Below are 26,369 nucleotides of genomic sequence, written 5' to 3'. Positions count from 1 at the left end.
TGATGATCCCTTACCACCCCTTCAAAAAGCAGACAGGACCAGTGCAGCAGAGGGCAGGCAAAGACGCGCTGACATCACGCACAACCATTTTTGATGTAAGTAACGACAAATCCACTTAAATGAAATGTATTTCTGTAGTTAGCATCTTTATTACCTTGCCTTCAGGTAACCAATGTGTCAATAGGACATAGCTATTCACAATGGGCAGACATGAACAATTAACAGTGTCGCACTATTAGCATCATAGCATAACTGTCTTGCTACATGATTAGGTAGTCCCCTGTGGCCCTCAACATCACTTACGTCCACGCACTCCACTTGAGTGCTCAGTGCCCTCGCTGGCACCTCTTGTAGCAGGTTCACATGCAGTACTGTGTCTGGCACTGCGACGCCTCGGATCAATCACACGGACCGTCAGACTGCTGAGGCTAGAGGACTCCTCACTGTCCCCAACACCCAGTTCCCTTGTTGTAGCACTGTGTGCTGTTTTCATAGCATCCAGTACGTTGGTTATTTGCACCAATCCCTGTGCAATGTCCCTACTGCAATGTGCCATCTCCACCTGCGTGGCAACAGCACGCCGTGATATCAGGGCTGTTGAACTTGCGAGCCGATTGAAGGATCTACAGAAGCTATCAAGCCTTCCCAAATATTGGTGATGGCGCTTGCGCTGGCTGACGCACTCCTGCCGTATCTCAGTGCAGATTTCCCCAATGGCCTGTGTCAACTCCCTGGTGTTTTCAGCAGCTGTTTGCTGTCCCTCAATCAGAATCTCCAACTGCTTGTGTAGTAATTCCTTATTGCTATTGTGAGACACAAACTGTCTGTGCAGCGACTTCAATTGTTTGCATTGCAGGCGCTGCACCTTCCACATGGAAGCTTCAAGGCCGCCAAAGATTGATAGGCCCACTCCTTCATCTGTGCACTGTCTGCCTGCATCGTGGCGCCTCCTGAGGGGAGTTGACTGGCGCTGGCGCTGGCGCTGGCGCTGGGACTGCCGTATTCCTGTGGGACCAGCCTCTGGTGGTGGTGTGGGTTTGTGTTCTGGCATCTCATCTGAGTCCAGGTTATACTCTGGCAGTGGTAACACCCTTGCCCTGCGTCTAGTCAGAACAATACTGTAGGACTCACTGGTATTTGAGTCAGACTGTGGCTGTGTTTCTGCTTCCCCCACTTTTTCAGATCCTGTAGTAGCAGGGACCGGGTCATCTGCAAGGACAATGTGCAGCATGTCAGTTCTATCATTTTTCACAGATTTCCGCAGTGTTGCTTTAAATGTACAATTAAATTGTGTCACCCGAGTCGTTTGTGGTGTTTCTCTATGTGGCTGACCACTATCTTACTATTTATGTTGTGTATTCACCTTAGCGTTGTGTACTACCACTCCCATAAGGCACAGTTGTGTTGTATGTAAGATGTGACATGGGCTACTTTTCACTGTGCATCAAGCTATTTTCTATTTCCTAAGGGCCATTTGTACATGCACATGTGGAGATACACATAGTTACTGGCTTTACCTTTGCTGGTGCTGGTGCAAATATCCTTGAGGTGTCAATGTCAGTAACACCACAGACAGCTTCTGGAAGCAATGTGGACTCCACAAGGTCTTCCATGGGGGTGGACGGTGTCTGGGTGGATGGTCCGCCTCCAGTGCTCCTTGCCTCCATAAGCCTGCTGGCCACCCTCTCTTTGGCACGGGACCGCAAGTCGTACCATCGCTTGTGTATCTCCTCCACATAGCGCTGCGCAACACCCACTGCGCAGATTTTTGTCTGGATGTCAAACCAGAGTCTCCGCTTCTGACTCTCAGGTACTTGGAGTGAGTTTTGCCAAATAGTCTATCATGCTTCATAACAACCTCCTCAATAAGCACCTCCAATTCTGGCTCACTGAATTTGAGCTTCCTCTTCCTGTCTCCCTTCTCATTCCCATTTCCAGAATTGGCCATGTTGCAGTTTGGTCCTGGCTTAGTCACAATGCTGACTCCCTGGTGCTGGGCTGTGTCTCTCTCCCTGCTCCTGTGGGTGTGGCTCCTGGAAACAGCATGGGCTGACTCACTTCCTGGTTGTGATGTCATCAGGCTGTTCCGGTTTGCCGTTTTCACTATTTGCGATTTTCAATGACCAAATCGCAATTTCTTTGCGATTCGGTATTTGCATCTCGCAAATTGTGTTTGTGAATTTTAAGAAATCGCTATTAGCGATTTTCAAATATGATACATCACTTTTTGCATTTCTTAAATTGTGATTTCTTCAAAATCGCAATTTGAGAATTGCTAACTGGAATATTGATACATCTGGCCCTTGGTCTTTTAAAACACTACCCTGGCCCCACCCATAAACACAAATTTTCTATGCAGTCCAACCTCTGGGATGATTTGTGAAATAATGTGTTCAGGGCTCTCCTGGAGGCCTTTCTCCAGAGCAGCCCAGCAGACATCAGCCAAAGAATTGTGTGTGTCCTGGAAGCTGCTGCAGCCTAGGCTAAGACACAAAACAGCAGGAGGGGGCTGAAACCATTTTAGCCCAGTGGGCATTGAGAGGCTGGTGTTGATATCATAATCAGCATGTCTTACAGATTCCTCTTTGTTCTCGAAACCAGATTGGGAAATGTGTACCAAAACACCAACCTTGACACTTTTGTTCTGCAACTCGAACTTGCACATATTTTGATCTTGAGCAGACTCAATCCTACTGTGTACCACACTGACTGCCTTACTGCAACCTTTCCATAAACCAATCCAGCCAAAATACAACAATAAACCCATCCAGCCAAGATACAACAACGTAACAACCAATCTACCTCCTAACAACACGAAAGGTATCACTGTGGTCAGTAAATATAATGTAGTGCCATGACACAGCAATTAAAGTCTCATCAGATGGTACCTAGGACTGGACAGCCCACTTAAGAATCTTGTTTACAATGCAGTTTATTCTTTTTGCCAGGCTATTGGACAGCAGTCCAAATTTGGCAGTACAACATAGGGTAATACAGCTTGATTCAAAAACAGGCCGTCATCTCATTTAACACAAATGAAGTGCCATTAGCAAGGCAAAGGATTTTATGAAATCCCCCTCTACTGAATACATCCTTCAAAATAAAGTGATATTTTTAGTAGAAAGCTACTCTACTAATTTAATTTCAAACCACTTTCAGCAATATTCTGTTCTGGTAATATTATAGCAGTTTGAAACAGGTAAAACTATACGGATCAATGAAGTCTGCTGATAATTCCATCACAGGAGGTTGGTGTGAATCTACAGGCCTATCAGCCAGATAACATAAGCCACACTCTTTCACCAAAATAGCTTTTGACGTCCTCGTAGAACTTCATACTTCAGTGTCGGTTTTGAGATAAAGCAACCATTATGGTATGATTTAAACACGATGGCGCACATTTACAATAATGACATAATAAGCCACCCTCAATGATAACTCATTGCTAAAGTCCCATAAGCCACATATATCTACAGGCTTTGTGTGCGTAAGTGAGGATTTTGAAGGTGATTCTTTTCTCTATGGGAAACCAGTGAAGTGTGCACAGGTGTTGAGAGATGTGGCAGTGTTGAGGCAGGTCGAGGACCACTCTGGTGGTGGCGTTCTGGATGTTCTGTAGTTTACGGGTGAGTTTATTGTTGATCCCAGCGTAGAGCGCGTTGCCGTAGTCCAGTCTGTGGGTAATTAGGGCGTGTGTGATTTTTTTCTGTGTTCGAGGGGGATCCATTTGAAGGTCTTGCGTAGGAGGCGGAGGGTGCGGAAGCAGCTGGATGTGACTGAGTTGATTTGGCGGTCCATGTTGAGTTTGGAGTCCAGGATGATCCTGAGGTTACTGGCTTGGTTTGTGGGGGTGGGAAGGCTTCCGAGGGTGGGTGGCCACCAGGAGTCATTCCACACGTTGGGTTGAGGGCCAATGATGAGTACTTCTGTCTTGTTCGCGTTGCGTTGAAGGCAGCTGTTTTTCATCGAGCTGGCGACTGCTCCCATGCCTTCGCAGAAATTGTGTTTGGCTGTGTTGGGTTCGTTGGATAGGGAGAGGATAAGTTGGGTGTCGTCGGTGTAGGAGACAATGTTGATTTCGTGGGCTCTGACGATGTCGGCCAGCGGGGCCATGTGGACGTTAAACAGCGTGGGGCTGAGGGACAACCCCTGGGTAACTCTGCAGGTGGTAGGTGTTGGATCCGAGAGGCAGGGGGCGACTCTCACTTGTTGAGTTCTGCCTGGGAAGAAGGATTGGATCCAGTCGAGAACCTTGTCTCTGATGCCAGCTTCGTGAAGCCTGTGTATCAGGGTGTGGTGGGAGACTGTGTCGAAAGCCGCAGAGAGGTCTAGTAGGATGAGTGCTGCTGTTTCTCCCTTGTCCAGCAGGGAGTGGATGCCATCTGTTGCGGCCAGGAGGGGCGCTTCAGTGCTATGCCTTTTTTCTGAATCCGGATTGGGAGGCATCGAGGATGTAGTGGTCTTCGATAAAAGTGGCGAGTTGGCTGTTGATTGCTTTCTCGATGACTTTCGCTGGAAATGGGAGCAGGGAGTTGGGCCTGAAATTCTTGAGGTTGGTGGGGTCTGCTGAGGGTTTTTTGAGGAGGGGGTTCATCTCGGCGTGCTTCCAGTCACCGCAGAAGGAGGCGTCAGCTAGGGAGCAGTTGATGGTGAGGCAGAGCTTGGAGGCGATGATGTCATCAGCTCTGTTGGAGATGTGGTGGGGCCATGGGTCCGTGGAGGCACCAGAGTGTATGGACTTCATTGTCTTCAGTGTATCTTCGGTGGTGAGGGGGGTCCAGTTGGTGATCGTTGGCTTGTTGGTGTCGGGTTCCGGTGGAGGGGGTTCTGCGCAGCTTCAGGCAAGTGTCAGGGGTCGGGTCCAGCAAACTAAGGAGGTGGTGGGAGAGTCTGAAGGGCACGAATTTGTGCACAGTAATTTTATTCACTGAGCGTGCATGTTTACAGTGACCTGGTAGAGTCACTGGCCTAAGTTAAAGTCATGTAAAGAGTGAAACACAAGTGATACAGGGACAGGGAAATCACTCAGACGCTAAGAAGGTGAAGTGATGAGGTACAAAAAGGAAGCACCTAGTCCTGAGTATATCTTGGATAACTAAACACCAATACTTCTTTCATTACGAGGCAGCAGGGACCCCTTTACCATCCTTCCCCTAGCGGATGGCTGAGACAGGAGATGTGACAACAACTTTAAGATAATCTGTCCTAAAATACAGGAGAAAGTGAAGACACCGGGAATGGGAGTGGATCATAGGCAGAAGGATTTTTGTTTTGGGATCACTATGTACCCTTTTTCAACTCCCACCATAGTGACAGACTGTCTCTTACTCCCAGGAGCCCATAAAACAGTAGTGTCAGAGGAGGTATCATCCGTCTGACATAATGACCCAACCCATCACAATGGAAGCCATGGTGACCCAGCTACCTGAGGGGCTATGCAACCTACAGCTGGTCATGGAACAGCAAGCTATGTTGGCCCAAAAAGAAAGAGAAGCCTTTCAGGCCACCCTAAAGGAGCTGGCTGCTATTCTTACTATGAACCAGAAAGTGCGGGATACTGCCATACTACATCTTACAGATGCCATAGCAAGCACCTGGGGAAACCCCAATGTACCCGGCTCTGTATTACAAAATTACCAGGAGGGGGATGACCCAAATTATTTCTTTGTTAATTTTGAGAGGATTGCTACTACAGCTACACGGCCTTTTGAACAGTGGTGACAATATATTGCACCCCTTCTATCTGGGGAACTCCTGACCGCCTACCAGGCAGCAAACCCTGCAGAGGAGACATCCTATGATGACATCAAGGAAGTTATTTTGGAGCGACTAAGGTGTGATCAGGAATATTACCGGACCTGTTTCAGGAAGGAGAAGTAGTCAACAGGAGATAATCCCAGTGCCCTGTAATACTGGATAAGAGACCTAGGCAAATGGTGCTACAGCCCACTACCACCACCGAGGGGGACATGACAGAGAAAGTGTACTTGGAGCAGTATCTGGAAGCCCTTCACCCAAACACACAGTCTTAGTTCCAACAGCATCCTAATCCCACTGTATGCACAGCAGTCAAGTTAGTGTGTGCCTATTGTTGCTCTCCTGAGTTCTGGTTCCATAGCCTAAAGGTCCCTTTACATCCCCAGAAACTACCCTCTCACACCATTCAACTGCCAGGAAAACCCAGAAACATACCCCCACCAAAAGCGATTGGGAAATCCCCACTGTGGAGTGGGCCCATATAACTGATGGGACCACAATGTTATAATTGTGCATAATGAGGCCATATAGCCTGCAACTGTCTTTTGCGTTCTAGCCCTTTGCAAACCCATGGAGGTCGGGTACACTAGGAGTAGAATACTGATACCAGGAGATAATCACAAAATTATGAGATGAGAGTCCATCTTTATGGGAAAGCCATAGATGCATTTTTAGACACAAGGGGCCAGATTTACAAGGCCCTTGCGTCCCTTAGCACTACATTTGGGGTAAAAGTTTTGCAGCAAGTGTGACGCTAACCGGCCACTACCATAGTGCCATATTTGCAAGGTGGCGCAAACTAGGTTTGCGTCACCTTGTAAATCATCATCATCATTTAGCTTTATTTCGGTAAGTAAAAAAACATACCATAAAAGTACAATACACATCAAGGAAAAAAAAAAAAAAACTTTTTTAAGAGCAAGAGGATACTAAAAGTAAGAACACAATAGAAATTTATAAAAGAGTAATAAAAAAGTTTAAGAATCAAACAAAATGAACAGCCAGATGAACACCTCTTGATATAAAAAAGGTCCACTCAGCAAAAGGCTGATTCCATAAATCAGTAAATGATTAATAATATAATGAACCCATATCTATATCCTATACACTAGAGTAAGAACTAAAATCACACATCCAATTTGGTAAATATACACAAATAAATCTAAAAATTGACTCCCCGAAAAAAAAATTCCACTGATAAAACTATCTAGACGGATGGATAACATTTTTAAATTCTCACAACATAAAACAATATTGATTATTCCATAGGTCAATAAATAATCAATAATATAAAAAAACAATATCTATATCCTATAAAACAGAAACTACAATAATGCATCCAAATTCAATAAATATACGTAAGTAAAACTAAGGATTAACTACCTAATCTTTTCCTTAAAACTGCTAATCTCAACCGCCAGATTGACTCAAGGAATTTTGCCACTGGTAAAACTATCTGGACGGACGGGTCGCATCTTAAAATTCTCTCAGCATGGAACCTAGATCTAACACCTATTCGTTTGCAAAGCGGGATGAGCCAAAATGCTCTCTGTTTGTGATACGCATGACAGTGAAAGAAAACATGTAAACCAGTCTCTTCACTTTTACAGCCTATTGGGCATAATTTAGATCTGTTAGTTGAGCTGGACCATTTGTACGTTAAGCAGCACAAGGGGAGAGACCCAATCCTGAACCTAATAAAAAGGGCACGAGCAAATGGCGATAATGCTGCATCCATAAAAGGCTCAAATTCATGATGACATTTGACAGATAAGAAATTGTCAGACATAGACAAAGGAATAGAACCAACAAATGAGCCAATCTGAACATTATGCCAAAAAGCATCCTTTAACAGCTGTGCAGCGTTTTTAGGAATGGAGATAGGATCCTGCCAATAGGACCTTAAACCGAGCTGGGAAAAAGATCGTTCGACAAAGGCGCACCATTTGATTTTAATAATAGGATCACGGCCCACCAAATTAAGAAGCCCACAGCGAAAAGGAATTAGGGCATCTGTTGTCCATAACCGAATCCAAAACAACAGAGGCCTTAAAGCAGCAATCTGAGAGATTGAGAAGAGGTTTAGGTCCAGTCGAATAGGCAGAGATGGAGTGCTCGATGGGACCTTTAGCAACATTTTTAGAAACTGATTTTCTGCCCTTGCCAAGTTCGCCAAGTTGCAGTTGCCCCAGAGTTCGGCGCCATATAAGGCGCCCCCCCTAGCTTGAGATTTATATATTTCAAGGGCAGGGGACATTGCAAATTTGGGGGATCTGGAGGCAAATCTAACAATGCCACCCGCCCTCTGCTTCAGGCATAATAAAGATTTTTGGCGTTGAGCATGCCAGAGATGTGAATCTTCCACTTTGATTCCTAAATAGTCAACCCTTTCCAAGGGAACACCGTCTAAATATACAGGCCTTTTCATTTTATGCCTAATGTCCCCAAGGACCATATATTTTGTTTTTGCTGAATTAATTGATAGCCCATGGTCAGTACAAAACTCCAGAAATCTGGATAGCAATCTAGAAAGGCCCATGGCAGTACGTGATAGTAATAAAGTATCGTCTGCAAATAAGAGACAAGGAAGCTTCTGCCCGCCCAAGTTAGGGGCATCGCTTTGGCAATCTAAAAGGTATGGCAAACAAGCATTAATAAACAAAAGAAACAAGGTGGGTGCCAAAACGCACCCTTGCCTCACACCATGTGCAATTGGAAAAGCTGGAGTCAGGTCGCCAGTGGCACCCCAGTGGACTTTAGCACAGTTGTCAGAATAAAGATCCTTGATAATATTGATCATAGAACCCGGAACACCAGTAGAACTGAGGACCTCCCAGAGCTTGGCACGTGGGACAAGGTCAAACGCAGATTTCAAATCGACAAAGGCCACAAATAAGTGGCCTTTATCTGCGTCTACGATCTTCCACTTAATGGTAATGAATCGGAAGATCTGATCGATGGTACTGACCTTGTCCCTAAATCCCGCCTGAAGATGACTTAAGACCTGGTTTTTCGTTATCCAGTGTTTTAGTCTAGTTAACAACTGGTACGAAAAGATTTTCTGCAAGTTATCAAGTAAACTAATAGGTCTATAATTCCCGGGGGAACTCTTGTCTCCTTTTTTATGAACGGGGACAATAATTGCCATCTTCCACGAGACCGGATAAGATCGAGTTGTCATGGCAGTGTTTGATACCCTATTGATGTACCGGGTCCATACAGATAGATCTCATTTATACAGATCCGAAGGAATGCCATCTTGGCCAGGGGCCCTACCAGATTTTTGAGCGCAGATTGCCAACTCTGTTTCTTTTAAGGTAAAGGGCGGCATTTCAGGCTGGCACAATGCAAACTCTATGAGAGTGCCATCAAAATCCGACTGAAAGCCATACAGTTCCCCAAAATAGGAGAACCAAGTTCCTGAATCAATATGACATTCAGGAGTAGATGACAGGGCAGAATCACTACGTGAAACCAACGTCCAAAAGAGCTTAGCATCGCGATTACTAGCAGCCTCCGCCAGGCACTCCCATAAGTGATCCTCATATTTGAGTTTCGATAACTTGCAAATAGATGCGTAATTCCTTCTCGCCTGTATAATGGCTTCCCAGTTTTTGGACTTTAAGGCTTCAGATAAAAGATGTTTGGCCACCCGGCATTTTTTGTCGAACCATTTACATTTGGATGCAGAAGATTCTAATTGAGTTTTAAAAGGCTTGGTAAAAAGTTCCTTAAGTTCCGCAAAGAAAACTGCATGGGAAGACATGATTTCTGAAGGAGATAATACGATGGAATCCTCAAAAAGCTGTTGACAGGACACCATAGCGCCAAGCTTGTTATTCAACAAATTAGATTCCAGAAACGAGGGCCACTTTACAGCACGCCTATTAGTGGACAGTTCCAGCAAATGATTGGATTCAACCAAAACAGTGGGCAGCTCAGACACTGAAACTAGGGCTGTCTTATATGCAATTTGCAAAGGGGCATGATCACTAGTACGGGGAAGACCCACCTCTACGTTAATTATGAAATGCCAAACTCGTAAATCTACAATAACATAATCCAAAAAACTACTATAGTGTCCTCTAAAAAAGGTGGGCCTAGCAGGATTATCGTTTGGAAAACGGCCATTTCCAAAACGAAGGCCGTATGTAAGTGCAAGGTCTATTATCCGAGATGCCCTAAGGGAGGGAATAAGTGGCGTAGGTTGAGATAAAATCGGGGGAACATTCCACACTTCATCTTCAGCCTGAGTGGACTCGACAAAAGCTGAGCCAAGTTCAATTTGAACATTGAGATCACCTGCAATGATGATACGATATTTAGAGTGAAATTCAGATAAAAAATTATGCAGAAGATGAATAGTGTCAGACTGCTGATTAATAGGGCCTGGTCAGTTATAGATATTAATGCATAGCACAGGGGTGCCAGATTTTGGCTGTATTGCTATGGCTAAAATGTCACAAGAGTCAACAGCAATTTCCTTTACCTTACCCATCTCCGACAGCTTGACCCAAGTACAAAGGCCCCCAACCGCCCTTCCACTAGAGGATTGGATTGCCTTTTTTGTAAACGAAGAGTAGCCTTGCCTGTACACACCATCCGTTGCCCAAGTTTCCTGAAACATGCAGATGGAATAGGATTCAACATAATCCTCCCACTCAGAATCAACCAATTTACTCTTAATACCTGACACGTTCCAGGACAATAAATTCCCTAAAGGAGATGGAGTGGTACAAGTGAGCGTGCCAGAAACAACGTCCGGGACTGGAATAGGAATTAATGTAGGAATACAAAATGAGGCACTTAAAATGGGACCACCTAGGCTGGTTGAAGAGCTTGGAGGTAGTTCGTATGGAACACTAGAATTACAGGAATTAAGGGGGCGTAGTCAATCCACGGCAGATGTGGCCCCTAAAAAAATGGGGTCTCGAGTATCAGCACCTTTAGGATTGTGGACCAAAGCAGTCCCATCGACAGGAAAAGACAGCAAACCAGACATAGCAGCAGAAACTGGAATGTTACAGGGATTTTTCTTAGACCTAAAAGGATGAGCGGGCAAGATCTTGTGGCCAGCAACAGGCAAACGTTCACTAAAATGTATATCCAAGTCAGTTCTTAGCATGTTGCGGGCGTCCATCTGCAAAAGTCCCCTAACTAGCTCAGAATTAACAAGGATAATTTTAATGGTGTCACGTCCAACGGACAGCTGCGTACACGAGAAGCAAAGACAATGTCAGAATGAATAATAGAGGCACAGCCCCTAGTGTGGCGGATCCAATATGACACCTTGTTGATAAGAGAGGAAGTATCTTCTCTGGTATAAGATGTGAGAGGAGGGACATTGCACAAATAGATACAGTTTGGATTAGGCACATGAGCGGGATGGGCCACTATTTGGTCAGAGTTAGAGAAAGGAGATATCGAATTTACTGCCGAAATGGGCAAAGGTTTCCCATGAGATGGCATATTGGCGGGGCCCTTGTTGAGATCCCAAAATGATGAAGAAATAACTGGCAAAGCAACCGGATCCAAAGAACAGGAAGATTGTGCTGGCACTGGAATCGAAGTAGGCTGAGGAGATGAGCCAGTTTTTTAAAGTAGTTTGAGGACCTCAAACAGTAGACCCTTCAACTCCCTAACTTCTCGTTTTAAACTGGAGACTATTGTTAGCACATCTTCTCCTGGAGGATCACAAAGAGTGATGAGAGGTGGAGGAATCAAAGGTTGTTTATCCCCCACCAAATCAGAACGGTCCAAAATGGAAAACCAATTAGCACAATGAATGCCACAAAGGATAGGATCAAGAAGGGTAGCATCCGAATTATCCACTGAACCAAGTGGAGAAGGGGATTTAGGCAAACACAACTGCCTAGATAAGGCAGGAACTTGCACAGAAGTTATCAAAGGCTGGGCATCGGTAGAAATGATAGGGCCTTTTGTTAGGAACGGAAGCAGAGTCCCAGGTTTCAGTCTCTTGCAGGCGTTACCCTCCTTTTCTTTAAGAATAGATTCCACTTCCTCGATTAAATTATCGATTTCTCTGGAGACACAGTTTGAGTGGCTTTGCGTTACTCTATTAAGTTTTGAAGTTTTGGATTTAACCACTGCAGGATCAGGACTGGTGCGCGCTTTGCGCTTCCCCATGTTTAAAAAAGGGAATAAAGAAAAGATGGGAGGCTCTCACTAAACCCCTAAGAAGCACAAGGAAAAATCAAAAACCAAGGGGTATGGCCCAGCCCAGCCTCTTCCGGCCACTGACGGGCAAAGGACGGGCCCGCCCTTGGCCCGGGCACGTCCCACGAAGCGGGCGCACTGTGTGATTTTTAAAGGGGTCTAGGCCCGCCCCCAGGGATCCGGCAGCAGTCCTTCTTCAGATGTAGGCAAACGCGCGCTGTGTGATTTTTAAAGGTGTCAAGGCCCCGCCCCCCAGGGATCCGGCAGCAGTCCTTCTGCAGATGTAGGCAAACGCGCTGTGTGATTTTTAAAGGGGTCTAGGGCCCGCCCCCAGGGATCCGGCAGCAGTCCTTCTTCAGATGTGGTTACTCAGTCATCATTCAACACATTTGAGTCCTGGATCACTGTAACGATTTGTCTTGGTACTGCTTGTTTTCATCACAATTTCCTGACTGCATCCTCTCCCGATGGATCTTCCTTTTTCTCTGCCTTAACCACGCATGTGCGTTGTAAATCCTTTGTGCCACATCATGCATAATATATGCATGATGTATGTAAAGGAGGCGTTCCCTCGTTAGAGGGTCACTAAAAATGGTGCAATGGAATCTACAAAATTCCATTGCGCCATTTCTAGCGTCATTTTTAATGCCTGCTTAAAGCATTGATTTCAAAGGGCCTCCTAACACTGTACTGGATTAGTGTCGTATTTTTTTACGCTAATTCAGTTTAGTGTTACAATAGCATCAAAAAGGGCTATTTGCCCTAACATGCACCGTGTTGCTCTGTATTGTAAATACATTGCTACCATTGTGGCGTTAGGGGGCACAAGGGGGCTGCACAAAAAGTGACGCATCACTAGTGATACACCACTCTCTTGTAAATATGGCCCTAGGTGTCAACACACAGTGGTAAGTGAGGACCTGGTTTCCCCATTCAAATCAAACCAGGGGAATTTTTTCAGATCACTTGCATACACGGGGACAGGAAGACCTATACACTTGCTGAAGCGTTGCTAGAGGTGGAGGGGGATCCCCAACTACGTAAAGTAGGCATAATACCCAATCTGCCAGATCAGGTATTGCTGGGGACAGATATGATTACATGTCCGGATTGATGCCCTTACAGAACTCCCATGACAGGGTCAAAGAAGTTCCCTTCAGTGGGACAGAACTGGTTACATCAGTAGTAAAGGTAACAAAGACATGCAGTGAGAAACATAGTGATCAGGATCAATATAGAACAACCCTATACTGCATGTGTCCTTTCTTCGTCAGAGAGGTGCCAGGGGCCTTCTCTGAGTTTCCGGGCCGCTCAAAAGGATCCATGATTGGCATATTTGGTTTACTAGGGAGTCCCTAGTGTAGTGCGTGTGCTCAGGGCCTGTAACTCAAATGCTACTAGTGGGCCTGCAGCACTGATTGTGACACCCACATGAGTAGCCCTGTAAATATGTCTCAGACCTGCCATTGCAGTGTCTGTGTGTGCAGTTTTAAACTGCCATGTCGACCTGGCAAGTGCACCCACTGCCCAAACCGTCCCTTTTTGTACATGAAAATCACGCCTAAGGTAGGCCCAAGGTAGCCTCGTGGGCAGGGTGCTTTATATTTAAAAGGTAGGACATGTACTTGTGTGTTTTACATGCACTGATAGTGAAATACTGCCAACTTTGTTTTTCACTATTGCAAGGCCTATCTCTCCAATAGGTTAATATTAGGATTGTCTTGAAATATCTCTTGTGTAATTTCCCAGTGGGAGCAGATAGAGATTTGAGTTTGGGGTCTCTGAACTCACAATTTAAAACTACATCTTTTGGTGAAGGTGGTTTATAAATTGCATGTTTGAAAATGCCACTTTTAGTAAGTGGCCATTTGTTTGCCTAACTATTCTGTGTTTCTGCCTGGCTGTAGAGTTCAAGTCTGGGTCCAGATAACAGTTGAGCTGGTTGTGAATTCACTTTAGACAGTCACACAAAAGGAGTTGAGATGTCCCCTGCATATCCTGAAGGGTCTTCCTGGGCTTTAGTGGTGGGAGAAGCTGACACTTGCACCTGAATAGGGCTATGCTTGTCTTCACACAATGCAATCTCCAACCCCCTAAACTGCATCTGGGGCCAGGGTAGGAAAGGCAGGGCCTTGTGTACTACAAAGACTTTCATTTGAAGTTTGCCTACTTCTAAGGCCGATATGAGTATGAGTAGTGGACCCAACACCCCAGATTTTTAGATAACTTCTGGGTCAAGAGGAACCTCTGCCAAGTAGAAGAGCTTGATGCATGAGGAGGACTTGCCACTCTGCCTTTGCTTTTATGTGCTGGCCTGTTGCTGCTGCTTCTTTTGCCTGAAGAGAGAAAGAACCGGTCTTTGCTTTCTGAAATCCTGCTTGTGAAGTTCCTCCAAGGGGTTGGACTGACCGTGCCCCCTGTTCTGAAGTCTATGGGACATCAAAGACTTCAGTTGCCAGTGCCTGGACTCTTCTTCTGGGAGTCCTGACTTGCTAAGTGGTGTGAAATCCAGTCCCTGGGCCCTTAGAATTGGAAGCTAGTAACCTGCAGGGAAAAATCCATGCACAGCTGTGTGTGCATCAGATCCACGCACGGCCTGTCCCTTGACTGAAAATTTGATGCAGCGCCTGCCGCGTGGCTGGAAAATTGACACAGCGCCTGGTCTCACTGTGGACTCTTCGCATAGCGCACCGAAAAGTTTCACACACAGATCCTTGGTGTCAAAGTCTCAACATCCCTGCACAGACCCAAGGCTGCGCACTCGGAATCAACGCAAGGCCTCCCTTGTGTGAAAAGAATCAACGCATACCCTCCAGTGTGAGTAAAGAATTGATGCACGCCCTCACTTGCGAGTAAGGAATCAATGCATTGTTTGCTTTTCTGATGCACTGATGCCGTTGCAGCTTGATTTTTGATGCATACCAGGTACTTTGTGCTAAAACAATGCATCCATTGATTTCTATGGATTAAGACTCTTTATTTTAAAAATTCATATATAAATTAATATCTTTGCTTGTGTATGTTGGATTTTTTTTTGTTGGTCTTGTTATACACAGATAAATATTTGCTATATTTCTAAAACTGGTGGGTTGTCCTTTTTAAGTGTTTTCACTGCATTACTGTGTGTTATATGCAAATGCTTTATACCTTGCTTCTGAGATAAGCCTGACTGCTTGTGCCAATCTACAAAGGGGGTGTACAGGGGTTATCTGAGCTAGGTATCTCCCTTATCCTGACTAGAGTGAGGGTTCCTACTTGGACAGGGTGCAAACTGAATGCCAACTAGAGACCGCATTTCTAACAATGACTATCATATTGGCTAGGCAACTAGGAGAGTTAGGGCCTTATTTATATTTTTTGGTGCAAAACTGCACTAACACAGTTTTGCACCAAAACTTTTGCACCGGCTTGCACCATTTTTTAGCACCAGCTGGGCACCATATTTATGGAATGGTGCAAGCCGGTGCAAAGGGTAGGCTAGCGTAAAAAAAAAGGACGTTAGGCAGGTTAGAGTCAAAATAAATGACTCTAACCAGACTTGCGTCATTTTTTGATGCTAAGGGGCATATTTATACTCTGTTTGCACTGAATTAGCGTCACTTTTTTTTTTACTCTAATTCGGGGCAACACTAACTCCATATTTATACTTTGGTGCTAGACCCGTTTAGTGCCAAATTTATGGAGTTAAAGTCATTTTTTGGAAGTGGAAACCTACCTTGCCTAATGAGATTTTTTGACGTTTGTTTGCGTTTAATTCGTACCGGTTGTTTATCATTTGGTAAGACTGAAATGAAGAATGTGGCAAAGAGGGAATGACTACATTACTTCTAATTCCATCGCTTTAAAGCCTTTCTTTAATATCAGTTATCACTTCTTGCCTCTCCTTCTGGTCAGCAGGTGCCGTTTCTGAGGAGGAGGGATGGATAAATCACCTTAATTTTATTTAGGATATGCTCGGGTTATATGGTCCTAGTTTGTGCCCAGTAAAAGCAATGTCGGCCTATGCCTTTTTTTCTTTCTGGATCGGTGTTTGGGAGTGGGAGTGACTCTCTGGAGGAGGAGGATATGCCACATTTGTTAAGACTGAAATGAGGAATCGTTCAAAAATTAATGATTAAATGGCTCACGCTAGGTTCATTCTTCCTTGTTAGTTTTCACTTCCTGCTCCCCTTCCCTTATAGCAAGCAGGGCCGCCTTTTGATGGGGAGGGGAGAATAAGTCACTTTAATTTTATTTAGGATTTGTTCTGGTTCTATGGTTCTATGCATGGGTTATATGGTCCTAGTTTGTGCTCAGTGAGTGCAGTGTAGTCCTATGTCTTTTTTCATTTGCTATTGGCGTTTGAGCGTTGGAGTAGCTCTCTGGAGGGATGGGGTATGCTGCATTTGTTATGACTGAAATGAGGAAGGACTGACTCAGAGTAATGGAATTACTAGTCAGTAAATATTCACAACCTTGCAGTAGCGTGTTCAGTGCAAAGTGTCTGCTCCTGCAGCTATATTGTTTTTGTGCTACACAGTATTGGAGCAAAATGATGACGTGGCACAAAAGGTCACTTCAGGCATCTGAGCATGGGTTGTCCTGTGCTCCTGCCCTTAGCAGCATAGATGAGCACACCTCAGAATGGAATGCAAGTAAGGCATTAGACAGCTGGTTGGGGGCGGAGCTGTCATTGTTCACAGTTTCTTTTGCACACATACAGTTTCTTAGGGCTAGATGTATCAAGGTTCGCATTAGCGAATACCAAATAGTGATTTTTAACGAATTGCTAACTGGGATTCGCAAAATGCGATGTAACTACACCTTCGCAGATTTTTTTGCAATTTCTTAAAATTTGCAATCACAGATAGCGAGTAGGAAATAGTGATTCTGTAAAATAGCAAATCTGTATTTTGAAATCGTAAATTGCGATCATTGTATTTTGGAGCAGCTTGATGACATCACAACAAGGAAGTGAGTCAGTGCATGCTGTTTCCAGAAGCCTGAGCCACAGGAGCAGGCAGAGAGATCCAGCACAGCACCAGGGAGGCACTCAGGAGAGTCAGCCACGAGCAGAAAATACAATGGCCACTGATGGGAATGGGAAGGACAAAGGCGAGAGGAAGCGCAAACTGAAATTCAGTGAGCAGGAATTGGAGGTGCTCACAGAAGAGGTGGTCAAGAACCATGACCAGTTATTTGGAAAACACTCACTACAGGTCCCTGAAAGTGAGAAGAGAAAAATGTGGACTGACATCCAGACCAAAATATGCACGGTGGGTGTTGCGCAGCGTTCCATTGAGGAGATACGCAAGCGCTGGTACGACTTGAGATCATGTGCCAAAGAGTGGGTAGCAAGCAGGCTGAAGGAGGCAAGGGGCACTGGAGGAGGACCACCCATCCTGACACAGTCCACCCGCATGGAAGACATGGCGGAGTCAACACTGCTGCCTGAAGCTGTTAGTGGTGTCACTGACATTGACACATCAGTCACACCCGGCACTATGCAGAGTGATAAGTAGTCCATGCCACATATTACATTCAAGACAACAATGACTTATGGGAGTGGTGGTCCATACCCTTGAAGTGCATCTACTACATCAATAGCAAGATAGTGTAAAACCAAACAGATAAATAACACAACAGGCAATTTGAGATACTATGCCAGGGTAAATGTTTATCATTAAACTAACTGTGAGAGTGCAAATCCAAGAATAACATGCTGCGCAGATGTTCCAGACCCTAACGCAGCAGAAAGTGGAAATGGGGGGGAATGACGAAAGTCAGCCACAGTCCGATTGAAACACCAGTGAGTCCATCATACAAGCACCAACCAGGCACAGGGCAAGATTGCGACCCCTCCCTAAGTTTACCCTGGACTCCGATTAATTGCTGAAAGAAGTACCGACAACACCTACAGAGGCAAGAAGTACTGACAGACAGCAGTCCCTTTCCCAGTGTCAGTCCACTCCCCTCAGGAGGCGTTGAGAAGAAAGTAGACAGTGCACAGAGGAAGGTGAGGGCCCATCACTGTTTGGTGGCCTTGAGGCATCTAAGCTGAAAGTGCAGCGTCTGCAATGTAAACACATAAGATCAATACACAGGCAGGGGATCAATACACAGGCAGTTGGTGTCTATCGATGACAACATGGGATCAATGCACAAGCAGTTGGAGTCTCTCAATAACAACATGTGCAAGCTGCATGAGGGACAGCAAGCTGCTGCAGAACATGTAAGGGAGATGAAAAATACCATTAGGGAACTCTGCACTGTAATGCAGCAGGAGCATGTAACCCCCCGTAGGCGCCATCACTAATTGATGGGCAGGTTGGATGGGTTCAGCAGATCTGTCAATCGGCTCACTACCACAACTGCTTTGGTGTCACAACGTGATGTGGGCATACAAATGGAGATGGCACATTGCAGTCGGGATGTTGCACAAGGATTGGTGAAAATTACCAATGTATTGGAGACAATGCAGACAGCCCGGAGTGCTACTAACAGCAAACTGGGTGGTGGGGATAGTGAGGAACTTGCTAGATTCAGAAGTGTCACAGCCCCTGTGATGGATCCTAGGTGTTGCACTTCCAGACACAGTACTGTCTCTAAACCCGCAACAAGAGGTGCCACTGAGACCACTGAGCGTCCAAGTGGAGTGCGTGGACGTAAAAAGTAAGGTGGAAAAGTACAGGGGACTTGCATATCATGTAGCAATGCATTGATACTATTATGTCAATAGTGTCACACTGTAACCGAGACCTGATTGTGTATACTGTATACCTATGTCCTATTCACAATATATTACCTGAAGTCAATGCAATAAATGTGCTACCTACAGCAATGAATGAAAGTAGACGTGGTGTTGTCATTACTTACATCAGAAATAGTTGCGCGTAATCTCAGCACGACTTTGTCTGCCCTCTGCTGCACTGGTTCTGCCTGCTGGGTGAAGGGGTGGCAAGGGATCGCCATCCTCATTGGAGTCAGCCTCGGTGGGTTCCATTGGTATGCCTCTCATTGTTGCGATGTTGTGCAACATAGCACATGTGGCCATAATTTTGCAGGTGTTTTCGGGACTGTATTGCAGTGCGCCCCCACTCTTGTGCAGGCATCTGAAGCGAATCTTCGGCAGGTCGAAGGTCCTCTCTATCGCACTAGGTGTCCTCCTGTGTGCTGCATTGTACCTCCTTTCACTTGGCGTGGCAGGATTGAGATAGGGTGTTAAGATGAAGGACCGCACTGAATATGCACTGTCTCCTAGAATGGCAGGAGAGTCAAATGAGTTATTGTTATCTGTAACATCACATAGACGTTATGTGACATTGTTAACTGTTACATTATCAAGTAGGTATCCTGCGCCAAACTCCCCAGCAAGAAGTCTTGTGTGTATTTCACTGTGCCTAAAGATGTAGGAATCATGTGTGCTACCTGGGTATCTGGCCACAAGATCTGTTATAACATTGGAGGAATTGCATATGACCTGTATGTACATGGAATGTGTACTCTTTCTGTTCCGATAAACATACTCTGAGGCAGATGGTGGACAGATAGCTATATCTGTCACATCAATGCAGCCAATGACATGTGGAAATTGGGCTTCCTGGTGGAAATCAAATTTAGTTTTCTGAAAATCCTGTGGGGTGTTGGGGAATTTTATGTGCAGATGTATTTTGGTTAACATGGCATTCAGGAATGCATTAAAGAAGCAAAGCATGAAAGCGCACTTTGAGAGACACTGCCAGCCGCTGCTATGACCCCTTGATAACTTCCTGAGGCTAAGAGGTTCAGGGAGCATAACACCTGCACATGAGTGAGTATGGCATTTGTTCTGTGTGTGTGTTTTGCTGCAATAGGGGTTGCAAATCTGCTATCAAGTCAAGTATTATGGCTGAGTTTAACCTGTACTTATCAAATATCTCCTCCTCTGTCTGTTCAAATAGGGTACTGGGCACTCTAAAAATGTGCTCCTGTCTCCTCCTCTCTATTCTCAAACCTGCCAGGATCATCATCCTCCTCGCCATGACGTAGAATGCAGCCATTGTTGAAAAGGGCTGCTGCATTCTGGACCTCTTTATATAGGTTGCACCTGTTTACCATATGATTTCAATTTGTGGTAAATTGCACATCCAAAAACCCATTTTGTGACTAATCGCAATTTGCGAATGCTTGATACATTGAATTGCGATTCAGTATTTGCGGATCACAGTGTGCAATTCACATTATCTACTCGCAATTTTAAGGAATTGCCAGTTTACCGATTCCTTTAATCTGCACTGCGAATGCCTTTCAGACATCGTGAAAGACAATTTTGCATTCGCAAGCGGTGGATTTTACTGATTCACATCATTTGCAAATGCAAATTCCTTTGATACATCTAGCCCTTAGTCTCCTCTCATTTCCTTCCTTGATATTTTTAAGTCCTGCTGAAAGCTACCTATTATTTACTATTGCTGCACACACAGTGCTGGGACTTCTGAAGCTACAGCCTCAGGCTGTCCTTGCCATCTGCCAGGCTGGGCTAGGTCATGTCCATGGTATTCACACAGCAGAGATAACTGTGTCAAATGGAAATGGACAGAAATTTGGTGTGGTGACTGAGAGAAGGTGGAGCGCGTGCTCCTATTTTGGATGTGGAAAGTGGAGGGACTTTGTATAGTATTAATGTCTCACCTAATACTATAGCTGTTTCGGTGTATACCTCCACTTCCATCCAAGTGCTGGCATTAGGGAATAATATACAACTAAAGCTTCTCTTCCTGCTCTCACTTCTGCGTCTCGTTAAAGCCTGCTAATGTGGCATGATTTAGCACATTAAACCCAGATACATACCTGTTCCCAATCCTTGTTTAATAGATGAACTGTATATTTACTGGGTTCTTTTGCAATAGGAAAACTGTGCTTGTTTTGATTAGGGGTCACGTTTTGCTAAGTGAGAGGCCTGCTTTTGGTTGCATTTTTGTTTTTTAGGAAATCATTTACAAGAGAAAAAATCACTCTGTTTTTTTAATCCTATGCTGCATCTTTTCAGCCAGTCAGAGCTTTTATGTGAGGTATGGGTTGGTAAAATCATGTCACTTTGAATTTCCTGATCACATCAAAATTCCAATGGGCCTAGGGGATCAGCAATGTACTTATACTGTGCCACTATATGATTTTTAAAAAAAATCATACTTTATTTTAAAAAAATCCTTTGTTGATATAGCTATTCCTGCTGGTCCACCACCACCACCAGGAGTTAGTGGCCTGGCTCCAGTGGCAGAGGCTGGAGGCCACCAGGGCCCACTACCAGCAGCTGATGGATGAGGATGTCCCTGCTCCAAGGCTCAGTTGCACCAGTCAACAGCCTGTGCCTCCAGCCTCCAGGCTATGCCAGCACCACCGGCAGCTTGGAGTTGCCCTTCCCAGTACCACTATTTCTACCCCCCTTTCAGGCCGGCTGCACCATTGCCGAGTGATACGCAAGCTGGCATACTTGGGCCTTTGAATGGCACACCTCGAGGCCCAGATCCAAGAGCATGAGAATGCCTTCTACCAGCCCTTTTTTAATTTTTTTTTGTTTTGGTGGGAGGGAGTTTTGTTGTGGGTGGAGAGAGTGGGAATTTGGGCAGGGCATTTTTCTGTATGGACAGTTGGACATTTATATTTATTCTAGACATTGGTTGCAGATGGAGAGAGATGTTGGAGAGGGGTGGATCTGTTGTAGGTGGAGGAGGTGGGTTTATTTTTATATGTTAGTAAAGGGAAAATGTTGCTAATCTACTTTATGTCTGAAGAATTTTTTTTATGTTTGACTTTAAGTTTGTACTGATGTCTTTTCACACAGCCTGTCTTTTTAATCTACTTCTCAAAGTGTATGCCAGTTAGGAGGGTATTCTGCAATTTCCTGTATTACCTACAGAAACCTAGTTAAACAATTACTTATCTTGTCTGCAGTAGAAGTTAGTTACATACTTACTAAAGTAGTTCACATCACCCCATATTTCTCTTACCTGAATAGATGTGGCTTGCGGCTGCTCCCTCTGTCAATGTTCCAACACCTTACTGGAGGGTTTCACAAGGTGCCTTCTTTATGGTAGCAGCACTGTGCTAACAGGGAAGGCATCACACCAAGTGAGATCCCACTCCCACTTAGAAGATCTCCAACTGTAGGATTAATCCAAAGGATTATCCATCACAGGCAATTGGATTGAAAGAAAAACTGAGAGTTAGTAGGTTATACATATACATTTATATTATAGCTTTAGAAAGACTGAGGGCGGACTACTACCACCATGACACATCAAAGAATACCACATAATATAACAAAATCTAGCAATAGTAAATTATTCTGAGCAATGGTGAGCATTGAATTTAATTAAAACCAAAGAAATCCTTGTCATGAAAAATTTACTCATTGTCTGGACTACGTAGTTGACAAGGTTAAGCGTTTATTTAACCATAACAATGGCCTGCATGATGATGTTGACATTGAGGAATAACATTCTTACCTATACATTGTTAGGTAAGTGAGGTTAATATGGGATGTTGCTCAGGTAATAGAACATCCTGAAGTGACTTGGTACTGCATTTAACTACATCCGCCCCACCAGGTGTGTGATCTATTTGGTGTAAATGAAGACACACCTAAGAAAAACACACAGCCCAGGGGAGAAGGGTTAGGGGTTTGATGAATGGATGGGAAAGGGGATTTTGGGAAAGGTGTGATAAAGACAAAATCAACATAAGAACAATATTCATCAGGGCGATGAGCAGCACATCATCATCATCAATCTGTTGTGGAAGGAAACTAAGTAATGAGTATGACACAGCTCAGTAAAATGCATTTCAAAAAGTCCTTCTGTCCCAGAGACCTGAATTATTAGATATCTAAACGTTCTGTCTAGATTTGAAAAAAGGAGGAGGAGGAGAAGGAGGAGTGAATTGAACCTACGCAGTTCTAAAATATATGATTATTAAAAGAAAAATTATACTGTTTTGCCAAATTGGGTGGTGTATGTGCATTCTCCTCAGAAATGTCTCTCACTAGTAGGTGCCTGTCTGAACTGGTCCAGTAGATAAACAGGAGTGTTGAGCTTAGCTCTCACCTTTCGTTTGTGCAGGAGAGGATAAGGCCTGCGGATTGTAAAACAGAAACTGTATTGTAGAGTCAAGGAGAAGGACAGAAGGAAGGTAAGCTTCATGAGGAGTGTACCAAGAAGACTCAGAGGCAGAGTAAAAACAAGTGGAATTTCACCTTTGCCACTACTACAACACACGCAGAATCAGCAGCATTTCCCAAATCAATGTACCTCTCTCCATTCCACATAGCTGAGTACTGGACCTCAGAGTCAAGGTTTCCCTTTGAAGTTGATAACATCCTTCTTCTAGCTGTTTAGGTAGTTCTTCTATGAGTCCTATCATCCTCCTTCTGACTCCGAGTAACTCCGTCCCATCCCTGACCCAAGCAAGATAGAACTGTAGTGCATGGCTGTTGAAAAAGAAGCAGAGAAACAGAATTGCAGCATTTGTATGGATTTGTGTTTGTTTACTAAAGTGACTGGTCTGGTACCTAAAGAACCAGAAAAAAGGAGTGGACTCTACACACACATTTTCACTAAGTAAGTTTGTAGAGGCCAATCACCGTCAGGAAAATTGATCACCCTTCAGGCACGAAACTTTGGAGTTCATCAAAATCAAGTTTACTATTATTGAATTCCATCCCTCACTGTCTGCCACCACATAAATCTTCAATCATTATTCACAATCATTAACTCATTGGTGCAATAGTTGTATTTACCTCTTCCAGTCCAAGCACGGGTAAGTACACAATTGTATCTTTGACTCAGGCAACACATTTGAATTTGATATTGCTACACTTGTAAATCAATGATCTTCTGGGGTAGCCCTGCTAAGTGATGCAAAAAAAGGATAGGCACGCGAGGGAGTCAGGCATTGTCTCCAATGTCCTGATGGAATTGTGGAAGCTACTTCACTGCACATCAATCCAAGTCTAACCTAGCCATAAATGTGACTAACAAATGCGGGGCAGCATAAATCAGACACAAACATAATGTTCCACCAGCTACTGCAAAGAAAGAAGTTCAGCGATAAATAATGAAAAAGTTATATGGTGGCACTGACATACTTAATCTGGGAAGTCGAGTTCGTCCTCAAACTTGGGTGGTTCACCCAGAAGTTGGTCAGCTAACACAAATGATTCTGACTAATCATCCTCCTGTTCTGTTTCAGGAATAGTGTAATTGTGTGGTATGAAATGTTGATTCATTATGATCATGGTCATTCTCCACCCTTTTGAGGCTGGCACTTCTCACTGTAACAACTTAGCCAGATGCACTGAACACATGTTCAGCAAACACCCTGGGTACAGGACAAGCCAGATGCTTTATTGCCAGCCTGATGAGCTCTGGCCATTGGTGCATCTTCCCATACCAAAACACCAATGGGTTTTGAGCCACATATACCTCTTTTGGGTTAGCCAGATACTCCTGGAACATCCTTTGAATGATCATTGGTGCTGCCACTTGCTACTTGAAACCAAGCCAGTGCAGAGGTTGGGGCTGTTTCTTCTGTTGCTGCTTTTGCTACTGGTGTTGGCTGCTGTGAGACAGGAGTGCCCTCTCTGGAAGTTGAAGGCAGCACCCCAGAACTGCAAAGTGGGACTCCAGCCGTTCTTTTTCCAGTTCTCCAGCTTCCTTGACAATCCATCTTTTATATTTTGAAACATCCCCATCAGAAAAAGAAATGAAAGTGGACAGAATATTTTTGTACCATGGATCAAGTAGTGTGGCACAGATGTACTCTTTAAATGTCATTTTGCAGCCTTTCATTGCAAGCTAAGCAAAAGATTAAGCACTCAACCAAGGCATGCACTTCTGGGTTTTCATTCACACCTGTGACTGCGAACCTTTCTGACACCTTTGGCTGGTCCTATTGTAGATGCAACAACTGGTTAGCTTGGCCCATCGTACTGTCCTCCTTGCTAACCTTCTGTGTGAAAACCTCAAAAAGGGAGTAGCATCTGTATCAGGCATTTGACTGAGCCCTATTTGTCCGCATCATGCAATAAGTTGAGTTCCAATGTGTTGGCACCTCCTGTGTCAGTACTTTTAACTAATACTCTATTAGCACACTCAATAATCCATAACTGCTTCGGGGCTTTAAAACAATGGCTGAAATGAGTGCAGATCCCTCCGCAGTTGGTCAGTGTTGCTGAATGGGGCCTGATTTAGAGTTTGATGGAAGGGTTACTCCGTCACAAACATGAAGGATATTTCGGACGGCGTACTACAATTTCCATAGGATATAATAGAATCGTAGTACGGTAGACGGGATATCTGTCACATTTGTGATGTAGTAACCCTGTTATATAGCCATTTTAGGTATAGCTTCATACACGTTATTTAAGCAAACTAGGCCTGCCACTGTGCACATTAACCTAGACATATTTTACTCAGCTTTGTTTTATTATTTTAGCAATAGCCACATTTGCGGTCTTGTTTAATTTTCTCTATCTAGTTGTTCTTTGCCTAGGCCAGCACTGCGTTCTTAAAAGACATTTCATTCACTATGTTCTTTTCTCAAGGCTGCAGTAAGATAGGTTGCTGGCAAATGTGGTAACGCTTTGTCTCTAGTGTGAATTTAGCAACAGTCTCATTCAACCCACACTTATCCCAAAAAACAGGACATCATACAGAGCATCTTGTTAATTTAGCAATGGTACTAGCACTACAGATTACTTCTGTACTGCCTACTCTTGCAGGCTTAGAAATACTCACCCTCTACTGCATTCCCTTAAAAGACATAGGCCCTCATTTTGAGATTGGTGGAAAAAAACGCCTACCGCTGCAACAACGGCCACCAAAAGATCGTCGCCGTGGCTACCAGCCGTCTGCCGTATTATGACCGGAGCCGGATTTCCACCACAACAATAGTAGAAATCCGGCTGTGGCCATGCCGGCGGATGCCGGTAAGGTGGCGCTGCAGCCACCAACAGCGCCATGCCAGTAGAGACCTCCCAGCCGTATTATGACCAATAATATGGCCTGGCAGTGTTCTGCTGGTGGGCGCTGCTGGTGGCAGCAGCGCCCTGTCCCGACTCCTGCTGGAGGACCCCTGAACACAGGTAAGTCGGGTCTCCGACAGGGGAGGGAGGTGGGGGGTGTTGTGTGTGTGTGTGTGGGGGTGTGTGAATGTTTGTGTGTGCATGGATGCAGGTGTGTGTTGTGTGTTGAATGCGTGTGTCCATGTATGGAGGTGTGAGTGCGTGTATGTTGTGTTATGTGAATGCGTGGCTGCGTGTATGTATGTATGAAAGTGTGTGCGGATGTGTGTGTGAATGGATGTATGAATGCTTGGATGCATGCAGGAATGGATGTGTGTATGCATGTGTGTGTATGAAGGGGATGTGTGAATGTAGGGGGGTTGGAGGGGCTTAGGAGAGCTGGAGAGGGAGAGGG

This window comes from Pleurodeles waltl, chromosome 3_1, assembly GCF_031143425.1.
Source record: "Pleurodeles waltl isolate 20211129_DDA chromosome 3_1, aPleWal1.hap1.20221129, whole genome shotgun sequence".
NCBI classification, from domain to species: Eukaryota; Metazoa; Chordata; class Amphibia; order Caudata; family Salamandridae; genus Pleurodeles; species Pleurodeles waltl.
The sequence above is the reverse complement of the archived record's forward strand: the minus strand, read 5'-3'. Positions refer to the sequence as shown.